The sequence below is a fragment of the Lolium rigidum genome, chromosome 1 (assembly GCF_022539505.1).
Source record: "Lolium rigidum isolate FL_2022 chromosome 1, APGP_CSIRO_Lrig_0.1, whole genome shotgun sequence".
NCBI classification, from domain to species: domain Eukaryota; kingdom Viridiplantae; phylum Streptophyta; class Magnoliopsida; order Poales; family Poaceae; genus Lolium; species Lolium rigidum.
In genome coordinates, this window is record NC_061508.1 from 261,741,283 (window position 1) to 261,754,296 (window position 13,014).

A 13,014-nucleotide genomic window follows, 5' to 3' on the forward strand; every position below is an offset into this window, starting at 1 on the left:
TTTAAAAAAAATTGAAACCAAAAATTTGCATGTAAATGTTCTCGTGCTATACACTTACAAAGTTGTTTCATAAAAAATCGACTTATCATGTGACGTGTGTAAAAGAGACAAAACTCGGTGCTAAAAATAATGCTTTTCAAAAGATAAGTTTTCTCTTTTTTATATAGACCATAAAAAATATTGGTTTTTCGTGAAACTTGACGAACGAACATATATTATGAAGACATACATGTAAATTTTTTTGTTAAATTTTTTCGACATTTCAAAATATGATTTTTTGGTAGAGGGTGCATACGCACCCGGGAGCCGAATTGAATTTCCGTATTTGCTATACATTTATCTATTTATATCACTTAGAAATTTGCATAAATTCAAATTATATGTTGTAAATATAAAAAACTCTGCTATTCACTTTTTATAGTATCATAATTTGTATAGTTTGTATGTAGGTATATTGAGTACAAGTAAGTGCGACCCCCTTTGGCCTATGCCAGGGCGCTCCACGATACCCACGTCCCGCGATTCTTGTGGCGTAGAAACTTGCCTAGCTTACGCCGATTGGGCGAGTTGCTGTACGATGGTTGGTCTGCCTCCACCTTTGGCCCACACGTCAATGCCTGGTTGCTGGAGGCTCAAGGGAGGAGCCCCCGAACCCTACCCTTCTCCCATCCCATTCTCCCTGGCGGCGGCTCCACACCCTCCTCTCCCGTCAGGCAGATCGCTCCCCTCTTCTCTTTCTGGTCGATGAGCGCCTCTGTGTATCCTCCGCCGTCAATCGTTGCTGCAACACGGAGAGGAGGTGGCTGAGGAATGGGGGCAGATGGCATCTACTCTGCTTCCTGATTCGCCACCGCTCTGATGCCGCCGCCGACAGGTACCACCACCCGCCCCAGTTCTCCAGAAACCTCTCTCCTCTCCTCTTTTTTCTATGCTCCCGATCTCTCTGTTGTTATACCCCGGTAATCTCCTCAATGACCCGTGCGTCGGCCGCTGTTGAGAAGAGCAGGTCTACACAAGCAACCTAGGAAGGCCACCGACAGACGCCGCTCCTCGTCGATTCGTCCGCTGCTTTGGTGAAACCAATACTAATTCCAGTTCATTTAACCCGGCCCCTTTTGAGTTCATATTGGCAAGTTGATGGTTACTGATCATCTTTCGAATGCTTTTTGGTATCGTTGGGTGAAAGCGGTAAAGCTAATGTTGATCCAGAAAGTTTTTCTCATATTGACGACGTGGTGGTATCTTTATTCGTACATCTATCGAACACACTTTTCAGACTAATTGTTGCTGTATTTGACTCTGGAAGTGTCCAGATATGTTATTTGGGATCTCTGACGCTCCATTATTTTTAGGTTGATGGATATCATAACAATGAGGAAGCGACATAGTACGAAAGTATTATTGGGAAGAATCTCTAGCAACATGAGGTAGTTCTTAGTCTGACTAGAGGGTCTACTGTCTGTTTCTTTCTAACTTTCTTTTACAAGAACAAGCTACAAAGAGTTAGAGATGTTGGCCCTGGAGACGTACAATATGAGGTATGAAATCTTTGTGTAACACAGACCTTCCATGTGTGTTTACTAATTTTTTGATTGAGTCATTCATTTTTCATGTAGAGACGGAGACTTAATGAGGACACAAAGAACTCCACACCTGCTGAAACACCATAAGAAGAAACATATGGTATGTTAAAATGAAACGTACCGATCATTTTGTTCAGCCATAGACACCCAAATATTGTTTGTCATGTGGACATTGTATTACATGTGTCAAACCAAGCATTTAAAAAACTGACATTCAATGTGTATTGTGGTTTCTTGCAGGGACTTGGGTAAACATCAATGTCGAAGCAGTTGATGGGTTGTACAATTTATGTTTTATTCGTTCACATTCGCTGAATTTATAAATTCTTTCTGATATGTAAGGTTAATTGTCTATTCACAATTCATGCTTAATATATCAGTGTTACGTGGAAATGCAATTGCTACTTGCATTGAATTTTTTCTTGTTTGCGTTGTTATGTTTCCTGCTGTCGAAATGTGTACTGTGGGCAGACTAAAGATGAGGATGTCTACAATATGACTGACAATGTTGGTTTCTAATAGCAAAAAAGTCTGAAAAAAGCAGCTCAACAGAATTCATTCTGAGTGTTGTCCCGCTCCTCTCTATCCTCCAGCTATAAACATGAGTCGTTCAGATCTGCGAAAGAAGAGAAGGGGACGAATCTAGGGGAAAAGTTTGGTGAAAAAGAAGAATGAGGTAATTGTTTTCCAGTGAACAAAATCAAGTTTTTTCTGCCTTTTGATGTCATGGTTTGTGGCAGAGTGAACATATTGCCGCATATATATATGGAAGATAATAAATATGCCGAAGCCTGAATGCTTCATGACTCCAGGAATGATAATGCATATCACCATCTGATAAAGAAAAAAACATTATGTATAATATTTTATTGCATGATAATGATATAACATCATCTTGGAGTAGTCAAACTTTATTTTCTTGATATATATATGTTACATCTCTATATGCTCATGGTATTGAAATTGTATGTTTCTCGAAAAGAAAAGTAGTTACTAGACCAAATATGCTATATGTATTACTGGAAACTGGAAACTGAAGATTCTAATATTTGGTTGGATATCTTTTGCAGGATTTTGAGCCTGCTCCGCCGTTCCATTTGGTTTAGCTTCCCAAAATCAAAGGGACAGGTTCGAATTTCACGATCTAATAATTGCATAATTTAGTGCTCTTTTTTGGCTTTACTTGAGTGTTTTTGGCTGGATAGTCCTTTTTGATAGATAAACATACCAATCCTAATTCTGGACTGAAGCTTCAGGATGTTTCTCTGCTTCCTATTCATATGGGTAGATTTTCTATGTAGTTCCACCTTAATAATAGTTTGTATGTTCCAATATATATTCCTGTTAGGTTCTTAGTTTTTATGTTTATACTACGATGCTTTACTTAATTACACCACAATCATGTACGGAACTAAATAGTATTTTGTTCCCCCTGCCCCCTCAAATCAGGTTTGCATAAAAAATCGTTTTGTGTTCTTGATCAAATTATTGCTACATATTACGATAGCTATGTGGTTTAAAATAAAGATACAAAAATTACATGCCCTTCCTTTATTTACGTCTACGTTTCTAAAGCTTGACTATATATGTTAGTCAATACCTTAAACGACATTGAAATTTGTGTTACACTGTTATGCTATGTTGTTAGCAGTAAAAACATCAGTGAGGTTTTAGAAAAATTATTTAGAAATTTTACTGATCATATGTTTACAAGCATATCCTATATAATGGTTCTTCTCTAATTTAAGTTTAAGCACTTCTAATTCACTGCTTGGTGAACTGAATTGATCAAAGGATGCAGAGTTATCTTTTTTTCTTTAGGAACCCGCTAGCTAGATTGGTTACTATGCCTCTGGGAAGGTGAAATAGTAAGGTTTTGAATGATTATGACCCCACCTCTTATCATCCTATTTCTTCTAGATTAATTATTGTTTTTGAATTTATCTACATGTGAGCATAACAACTATGCACTGTGCATAGGGCTGTATCATCTTTTGTTACATTGGATAAATCGTCTCGAAACAAAATACATTCAATGAGTCTCTGTACTGTAGTGAGCTCATCCAATCTGCGATCAGTGTCTTGATCCAAGCTTCTCTAGCATGAATACTGCTCTAGGTCTTGTACATATACCATAATTTGCAGGCAGACAGTCAGACGGAATATAGCCCCATTCATCATACAATGTTGATACTCAATACACAATAAGCTTGGAAATAATAAATTGGGTAAGAATGCTAATCTTTTCGTTTTTCTTTAAATTTGTTCTACTCATTTCCTGTTGTAGGTTCATGAATCATGAGTATCATAGGCAGGGCTGACTACATCATCTTTTGCCTTGTATCAGGTCGTTTGGTCATCTTTGTTCTTCACACAGATATGCACAGGCAGAGCACAACAGCATTCCAAACCGAGGCTGCTCAGCATGTTTTGGTGTCCATCAGATTCCTTCTTTTTTCATGTTTACTGTTGGCATTAGCATTTGTTTCAAGTGATGTTTATTCTCGTATTTGTAAAGCATTGATTCATTCAGTTCAGTAGCACCCAGCCTGATGTAATGTTTCTGATTCTTGTGAACTGTTGTGCACCTACCTACCTGATGAATTACTAAGAGGCGTTGGTGCCAAAACAGTTGGAAAATTCCGTCTAATCTTCCCATGGTTGGCAGTTTGCTTTAAAATTATCTTGTGCTACGTCGAACCGGTTCAGAGAATCGGAGACTCGGGTCAAAAAAGAAAAAAGCGACCAGAACCTATATTGTGCTGTAGCGGACCTGTATGGAAGAGCTGGGCCAGGATTAGTGCGCAGGAAGAGCGGGGCCGGGATTAGAGCGAGATTGGCCCGCACCTGGCCGGTCAGGAGCCGCCCCAGGGGGCGGCCCAACTACTAGTATGTGTTATGTGTGTATGTATGCATAGGTATGTTCACGTCTATTTTAATATCCTTAAATATCATAGTAGAGATTTGTAATACGTGATATCTAACAAATATTAACTTCATTCCAAATTTATTGACTCATTTTTTCCTAGATACCACACATGTATTTAGACCCATTTTAGTGTGCAAATACACGCGTATGTAGATAAAACTGACTCAATTAATTTGGAACGGAGGATATATCTATTTAGGGAGTACTGTACCACCATTCTTAAATAGGAGTACTCCCTAAGTATTTTGATCCGAAAACGATGCCCCCAACTATTTATTTCAGCCATCCATTAGATTTACTTTTGGTGAGGTGAGTAGTGTTGATCCTTCGCAGATAGCTAACTCACGCAAATTCGAAAATTCGTTTCTGTACACTTCTGCAACCGGTGCTTCGCCTCTGGCTGTGTCAAAAACAAGAACGGTGTAGATGTTTCCACACCCCTTAGTAAGAGAGGCATGATCATAAAATTTTAAAATCTAACATGTACTTACAGCTCCGTAATGGCCCGTATGACTCGTGTTGTCTTGTATGAGTAATTTATGTATACGTACTAATATGGTCACATGACCTGGAGGAAGACGCCTACCCCACCACGATGGTCGATGCGCCGGAGGAAGAAACCCACGCGCACAAACATGAGAACCCGACCCCATAGGATCGAGCAGAGACCATAACCCTAGCCTCGCCGAGAGCAGAGGGTACCCTCCGTCGATGGACTGGCGGATCTAGAGCAGCCACGATATCACAGGGATGGCGGAGACGACCGGCGCCCGTAGCACCCTTAATTAGGAGGATCCCTGCCGGTGTAGAAATTTCGTCATCTGGCGGCACCGTCGTCGGATCCCAGTGGATGCGTACCTAACCAACAGGTTTCAAAATCACGTGTATATAGACGGGTATATATGGGCTGGATATGGATTTTGGTGGGCCTATGGTAGGAAAAAAAACCTGAATATAACCCCTCAACTTCGGTTAGGCAATAGTAGAAAACGAGCCTTTCGTTCGGAGCTGCCCGGAGCATTAATCCCGGTCGTGTTTGAATCCGGGACTAATGTGATCCCGGTTTGTAACACCAAACCGGAATAAAGGTTTTCTGGTTTTTTTTGGCTCCACACACCACCCCCACCCCCGTGGATCACTTTTTCAGCTTTGTAAATACAAAAGAAAATGATAGAAAATTTAAAATAAAAAATCATTTTACATTTAGGTAGGTTAGGTGATCTAGTTATTACGAAAAATAACAAACATGAATTCTAATATTTTTTTGCGAATACACTGTATTTTTTTGGTAAATTGGGAATATCTTTTGCATACGAACTCGAAAAAAATGTTTAATATATGAAAATGTATCTACGCAAAAAGTTACATCCGAATGCATCCGAATGCACCCTGGTTAGCCAATTTTTAGATTCTCAAACTGCCAAAGGGAAGTATGATAATTTTCAAGTTTTAAGTTTTGCAAAACATTTTAATTGTTATTTATTTATTCAAGATTATTATTACATCATTACTTTTTTATTAAAAAATTATTTAGAATTCAAACAATAAAGAAGTGTGGCATCATGATTCATGACCAAGAGGTTAATACGATTGATATGATACTAGTATCAATAACATACGCGCGGATCACTTGAAAGTGGAACAGAAGAAACTGAGATGTTAAATGTGCTAGTGCTAGAGCAGAGTATAGAGTATGGGTGACTGAGTGGGAAGTTTGACCACAAGTGAGCAATTTAACCTAAGATTAAGTGTAAATAAAGATTAAACTAGTCAAATAACCGAAATACTAGAAATTCTGGCAAAAAATAGAGAAAGGGAGTGAAAATAATTAGGAGAAAAATTGAATAAAAAATAGCCGTCATGACTTTTAGTCCCGATTGGTGTTACATGTTGAGTAACATATTATATAGGTATAGGTCCCCGTGTTTTCTCAGGGTTGTACCTGTAATTGTACAGGTGTCCGCCTATATATACATGAGCAGCCGGCCCTATTGGTGTTGTGCAATCTCTAATAACTCTTCTACATGGTATCAGAGGCCCTTCGGCCCTGACCTAGCCGCCGCCCCACCTCCCTTGGGCGCCGCCGGCCCCTCTCCCCCTAGCCCTAGCCGCTGCCCCTTCCTCCTTGGGCGCCACCGGCTTCACCCAACCCTAGCCGCCTCCTTCCCCATCTTGGGCGCCGCCGGCCTCCACCTCAAACCCTAGCCGCTTCCGCCTCCCACCACCACCACCGCTTCCACCATGGCCGGTTTCTCCTCCTCCGGCTCTGACCCCTTCAACTCCCCCCGCTCCGGCAGCAGCAACCCCTTCGCCGACCCCTCCGTCGCTGTCATCCGCGACATCCCCATCGCCGAGCGCGTGTCGGTGAAGCTCTCCACCACCGCTGCCAACTTCTTCCCGTGGAAGACCTACTTTGGGCTGATCTTCCGCGAGTATGATCTCCTCGATCACGTCGACGGCACCATCGACCTCCTCGCCATGCCGCATGACCCCGAGTGGCTCGCGATCGACGCCACCATCATCCGCTGGTTCTACCAGACCGTCTCCAACGACATCTTCCGCACCGTCGTCCGCGACGGCGACTCCGCCCGCACGGTCTGGGCTAAGATCACCGGTCTCTTCACCGACAACAAAATCCAGCCGGTCACCTTCCTCCAGCAGGAGTTCTTCGGCACCCACCAGAACGACCTCTCTCTCGACGAGTACGCCCTCAAGCTGAAGAGCCTCTCCGACGAGCTCCGTGACTTGGAGTTCCCGATCGATGACAAGATCATGCTCTCCACCCTGTCGGCGGGTCTCGGTGAGGATCTCAGCAACGCCGCCTCCAACCTCACGCTCCTCACCACGCCCACCTTCGAGCAGGCCGTGGCCTACCTGCGCGTCGAGGAGCGCCGCCTCAAGCATCTCCGGGCTCGGGCGGCCCACACCGCCTTCGTCGCTGGCTTCTCCCGTGGTGCCCAGACTCCCGCGCCTCACGCCCCTGCGCCTCGTCCAATGGGTCTGCCGCCGGGTTTTCCCGCCGCCGGCCAGCCGCCCGGTCAGACCGGACCGTGGACCGGCCAGTCCGGTCACCAGGCCGGCCAGACCGGCCCCTGGACTGGCCACGCCGGCGCTCAGGCCGGCCAGACCGGCCCCTGGACCGGGCAGTCGGCTCCTTCTGGCGGTAGCCGCCGCGGCCGTCGTCGCCGTGGCGGTGGCAACGGTGGCGCCAATGCCACCGCCCCCGCGCCTCGTCCCCCGCAGTACACCGCCCCTCCGTCATGGACTGCCGGTCACAACCCGTGGACCGGGGTGGTTCACGCCTACTCCATGCCCGTGCCGCGTGCCCCCTACCCGGGCATCATGGGGCCGCGTCAAGCCACCTACCAGGCGTTCTACGCAGCGCCCCAGCCGGCCCCGGCCTACACCGCCCCCCCGGGCGCGACCCCGTGGGATCCCGCGTTCCTGACCGCCCTCCAGAGCGCCCCCTCCGCTGGGGCGTATGGTGGCGGTGGCGACTGGTTCATGGACACCGGCGCTTCCGCGCATATGGCTGCGCACCCCGGTAACCTCTCATTTTCTACACCCGCTTCCACTTCCTCTCACATCATCGTTGGCAACGGTCATGCTCTTCCTATTACTCACACTGGTTTTGTCTCTTTTCCTTCCACTTCCACTTCCACTCCTCTCTCTCTCCATAACGTTCTTGTTTCTCCTGACTTGATTAAAAATCTTGTTTCCGTTAAGTCTTTCTATCGTGATAACCCTGTGACTGTGGACTTTGACGCTTTTGGTTTCTCTGTCAAGGATGGTCGTACCCGGATGCTCCTCCACCGATGTGACAGCCCCGGAGATCTCTACCCCGTTGGCGCGGCCTCCACCACCACCGGCCGCCCACTCGCCCTCTCCGCCGGTGTCGATCTTTGGCACGCCCGTCTTGGCCATCCTAGCTCCGCCACTCTGCGTCAAATAATGGCTTCTCCTTTACTTGTAATAAAACGGATGCCCACTCTTGTGAGGCATGTCGTCTAGGCAAACATGTTCGCCTTCCATTTAGTTCCTCCTCCACAGTCGCGTCTTTTCCATTTCAACTTATTCATAGTGATGTTTGGACCTCTCCGGTTCCGAGTAATTCTGGTTATAATTATTATCTTGTGATCCTTGATGATTACTCGCATTTTGTATGGACTTTTCCCCTTCGCCGTAAATCAGATGTTGCCGCCCCCTCACTGCCTTCTTCGCCTTCGTCTCCACTCAGTTCGGTCGCCCCATCCACGCCTTACAAACCGACAACGGCAAGGAGTTCGACAACATCACCATTCGCTCACTTCTCTCCACGCACGGCGCCGTCTTCCGCCTCACGTGTCCATACACTTCTTCACAGATAGGTCGTGCCGAACGGATGCTTCGTACGCTCAACGACTGCGTCCGAACCCTTCTGTTTCACGCCTCCATGCCCACGCGATTCTGGCCAGATGCTCTCGCCACGGCGACTCTCCTCATCAACATCCGCCCGTGTCGTGTGCGTTGGTCCTACACGCCTCATCACCTTCTCTACGGTGCACCGCCCGCCTATGATGACCTTCGCATCTTCGGCTGCCGGTGTTATCCTAACACTGCCACCACCGCCGCGCATAAGCTCGCGCCGCGCTCTCTCCCTTGTGTGTTTCTCGGCTACCCCGCCAACACCAAGGGCTACCGCTATTACGACCCGGTCTCCCATCGTGTCCTCACTTCCCGGCACGTGTACTTTGACGAGTTGGTTTTTCCGTTTCATCAGGGACTCTCGGCGCCACCTCCGACGACGCCCCCGGCGCCCGCTGGCCCTCCCGCAGCCTTGCGCCGACGACTGACCGTGGTGGCGCCCTCTGCGCCGGCCCCGCCTGGTCCCTCGGCGTCTCCGTCGCCTGCGGCGGCTCTCGCGCCCGCGGCGCCCCAGTCGCCCGAGACGCCTGAGGCGCCCGAGCGCCCGTCGCCCGCGGCGTCTCCTAGCGCCCCCGTCGCCCGCGGCGTCTCCCTCGACCGCCTCCTCATCGGCCGCCTCATCGGCCGCCTCGTCGCCCGTCTCGCCGCCTGCCTCGCCGTCCGTCGCTGCGGTCCCTGGGCCCATGCTCACCCGCGCACGTGCGGGCGTGCGGCGGCCGTCTACATGCTACCCCGCCGACCAGTACGTCTGCGCGGCGCTTCGGTCCACCGCGTGCGCCATGCCACGGGCCGGCGGCAGACAGCGTCCTGCCGCACGACGGCGGCGCGCTCCGTCCAAGCCGCCGACCCGGCCCGGCCGCCGCCGGTCCCGGCCGGTTGTCGCTCCGCCGACCAACCCGGCCCGCCGCCCGGTGCTCCGCGCGCCCGGCTCCGCCTGCCGCCCGGTCGACAGCCGGCTCTGCTGGCGAGCCGGCTCCCGACCGGCCGCGACCGCTCCTTCGCCGGTGCCCACCTCGGCTCGCGCCGCCTTGCGCGACCCGCATTGGCGCGCCGCCATGCAGGAGGAGTACGACACGCTGCAGCGCAATAGGACCTGGGAGCTCGTTCCCCGGCCCCCTCGCGCAAACGTCATCACCGGCAAATGGGTCTTCAAGCACAAGCTCGGCTCTGACGGTACTCTCGAGCGCTACAAGGCGCGCTGGGTCGTGCGCGGTTTTCGGCAGCGCGCTAGCGTCGACTTCACGGATACGTTTGCCCCGGTCGTCAAAGCGGGCACGATCCGCACAGTGTTGCACCTCGCCGCGTCTCGCGCGTGGCCAGTGCATCAGATGAACGTCTCCAACGCCTTCCTTCATGGCCATTTGCAGGAGCAGGTGTACTGTTAGCAGCCCATCGGCTTCGTCGACACCGAGCGCCCCGATGACGTGTGCTTGCTCTCTCGGTCCCTGTATGGACTGAAGCAGGCGCCTGGTACCAGCGCATCGCCGGCTTCCTGCATCAGCTTGGCTTCCGCTCCACGCGCTCCGATGCGTCGCTGTTCGTCTACCGGACCGGCAACGACATGGCATACCTGCTGCTGTACGTCGACGACATCATCCTGACGGCCTCCACCGCTGGTCTTCTTCGACAGCTCACCGACAGTCTTCGCGCTGAGTTCGCGTTGAAGGATCTTGGCCCGCTCCACTACTTCCTCGGCATCGAGGTTGTCCGGCGTGCGGACGGGTTCTTTTTTCATCAGCGGAAGTATGCCCACGAGCTTCTCGAGCGTGCAGGGATGCTTAGCCGCAACCCTGCGCCTACTCCTGTCGACACGAAGGCCAAGCTCTCCGCCGGTGATGGGTCGGCGGCGTCCGACGCGCCGTTCTACCGCTCCATCGTCGATGCTCTCCGGTACCCGACGTTGACGCGACCCGAGCTCCAGTACGCCGTGCAGCAGGTGTGCTTGCACATGCATGCTCCTCGGGATGCTCATTGGGCCGCGGTGAAGCGGATTCTCCGCTACGTCTGTGGTACCATGGGCTACGGCTTGTCGTTGCATGCTTCGCCCACGACGTCGACTGACCTCGTCGCCTACTCGGACGCGGACTGGGCGGGTTGCCCGGATACGCTCCGCTCCACCAGCGGCTACTGCGTCTACCTCGGCTCATCGCTCGTCTCTTGGTCCTCCAAGAGGCAGCCCACCGTGTCTCGCTCCAGTGCTGAGGCGGAGTACCGCGCCGTGGCTAATGCTGTGGCTGAGTGCATGATACGTCTCCAACGTATCTATAATTTCTGATGTTCCATGCTAGTTTTATGACAATACCTACATGTTTTGCTCACACTTTATAATATTTTTATGCATTTTCCGGAACTAACGTATTAACAAGATGCCGAGGTGCCAGTTCCTGTTTTCTGCTGTTTTTGGTTCCAGAAAGGCTGTTCGGGCAATATTCTCGGAACTGGACGAAACAAAAGCCCACGATCTTATATTTCACGGGAAGGTTCCGGAAGTCCGAAGGGGAGACGAGGAAGGGCCAGCGGGGACCCACACCATATGGCGGCGCGGGTGGCCCCCTGGCTGCGCCAGCCTATGGGGAGGGGGCCCCTTGGCTCCTCCGACTCCGCCTCTTCGCCTATAAAATCCCTCGTGATCTAAAAACCCGACACCAATTGACGAAACTCCAGAAAGACTCCAGGGACGCCGCCGCCATCGCGAAACTCCGTTTCGGGGGACAGAAGTCTCTGTTCCGGCACGCCGCCGGAACGGGGAATTGTCCCCGGAGTCATCTCCATCGACACCACCGCCATCTTCATCGCCATAGCTGTCTCCCATGATGTGGAGGGAGTAGTTCTCCCCGAGGCTGAGGGCTCTACCGGTAGCTATGTGGTTCATCTCTCTCTCCCATGGTGTGATCTTTATGTGATCATGAGCTTTGTATCACTATTAATCTATGTGCTACTCTAGTGATGTTATTAAAGTAGTCTATTCCTCCTCCATGATGTAATGTTGACGAGTGTGTGCATCATGTAGTACTTGGCGTAGGTTATGATTGTAATCTCTTGTAGATTATGAAGCTAACTATTACTATGATACTCTAGATGCGTCTATTCCCCTTTAATATGCAACTGTTGGAAGTGTATGCTATGTCACGGTGTCGATCTGAATTGCAATGGTCTATTATGCACTCGTAGTGTGATTCCTTAAATATGAACTCGGAGGTTGTGGAGCTTGTTTACTCCGGCTTGAGGTGTGCTCTTGTAGCCCTACACAATGAATGGTGTTTATTACCCAACAAGAGAGTGTTTGAGAGTAGTATTTATTTATTCAATTATGTGATCATTGTTGAGAGTGTCCACTAGTGAAAGTATGATCCCTAGGCCTTGTTTCTAAGCATTGAAACACCGTTTCCAACAAGTTCTGTTACATGTTTGCTTGCTGCCATCTTTATTTCAGACTGTAATTACTACTTATAATCATCCATATTACTTGTATCTTACTATCTCTTCGCCGAACTAGTGCACCTATACATCCGACAAGTGTATTAGGTGTGTTGGGGACACAAGAGACTTCTTGTATCGTAATTGCAGGGTTGCTTGAGAGGGATATCTTTGACCTCTACCTCCCCGAGTTCGATAAACCTTGGGTGATTCACTTAAGGGAAACTTGCTCGTTGTTCTACAAACCTCTGCTCTTGGAGGCCCAACACTGTCTACGGGAATAGAAGCGTGCGTAGACATCAAGCTATTTTACAGCGCCGTTGCCGGGGAGGTAAGGTAAAGGTGTTCACATCCTCCGACTACTAAGCTATTTCCTAGCACCTGTTTCCGGTGTGTGAGTGCTCGAAGCTATTTCCTTTAGATTCTACAATTGCATCTTTTTGTTTCTTGTTTTTATTTTTCACTAGTTAGGCATAATGGAAAACAACAAAAATATTAGAGATCTTTATAGAACTTTATCTTGAGTTAGGACATGAGGTGTTTGAAGAGAAAATTAAAAAACCTATGGAACTTTATATGCATGATAATGGCAATGTTATTAGTATGAATGCTTTGAACACCATTGTTGCTAATGCTATGGAAAATTCTAAGCTTGGGGGAGCTGGTTTTGATGAGCATGAT

The 13,014-nt window shown here is 49.0% G+C and overlaps 2 long non-coding RNA genes across 6 annotated transcripts; both read left to right on the forward strand.

Moving 5' to 3' along the window:
* Positions 1 to 654: 654 nt before the first annotated feature.
* LOC124693224 lies at positions 655 to 1,876 on the forward strand. 3 transcript variants are annotated; one of them, XR_006999903.1, is made up of 5 exons: positions 655 to 874; positions 1,007 to 1,073; positions 1,187 to 1,538; positions 1,617 to 1,683; positions 1,824 to 1,876. It is a non-coding gene; the product is annotated as an uncharacterized LOC124693224 (long non-coding RNA). The 3 variants fall into 3 exon arrangements; XR_006999902.1 differs by having other exon boundaries at positions 1,002 to 1,538; XR_006999899.1 differs by having other exon boundaries at positions 1,007 to 1,538.
* A 23-nt stretch (positions 1,877 to 1,899) lies between these two features.
* Positions 1,900 to 4,226, forward strand: LOC124693232. Of its 3 annotated transcripts, none has more exons than XR_006999911.1 (3): positions 1,900 to 2,259; positions 2,654 to 3,811; positions 3,931 to 4,226. It is a non-coding gene; the product is annotated as an uncharacterized LOC124693232 (long non-coding RNA). The 3 variants fall into 3 exon arrangements; XR_006999910.1 differs by having other exon boundaries at positions 2,654 to 2,711; XR_006999909.1 differs by having other exon boundaries at positions 2,654 to 4,226.
* Positions 4,227 to 13,014: the final 8,788 nt, after the last annotated feature.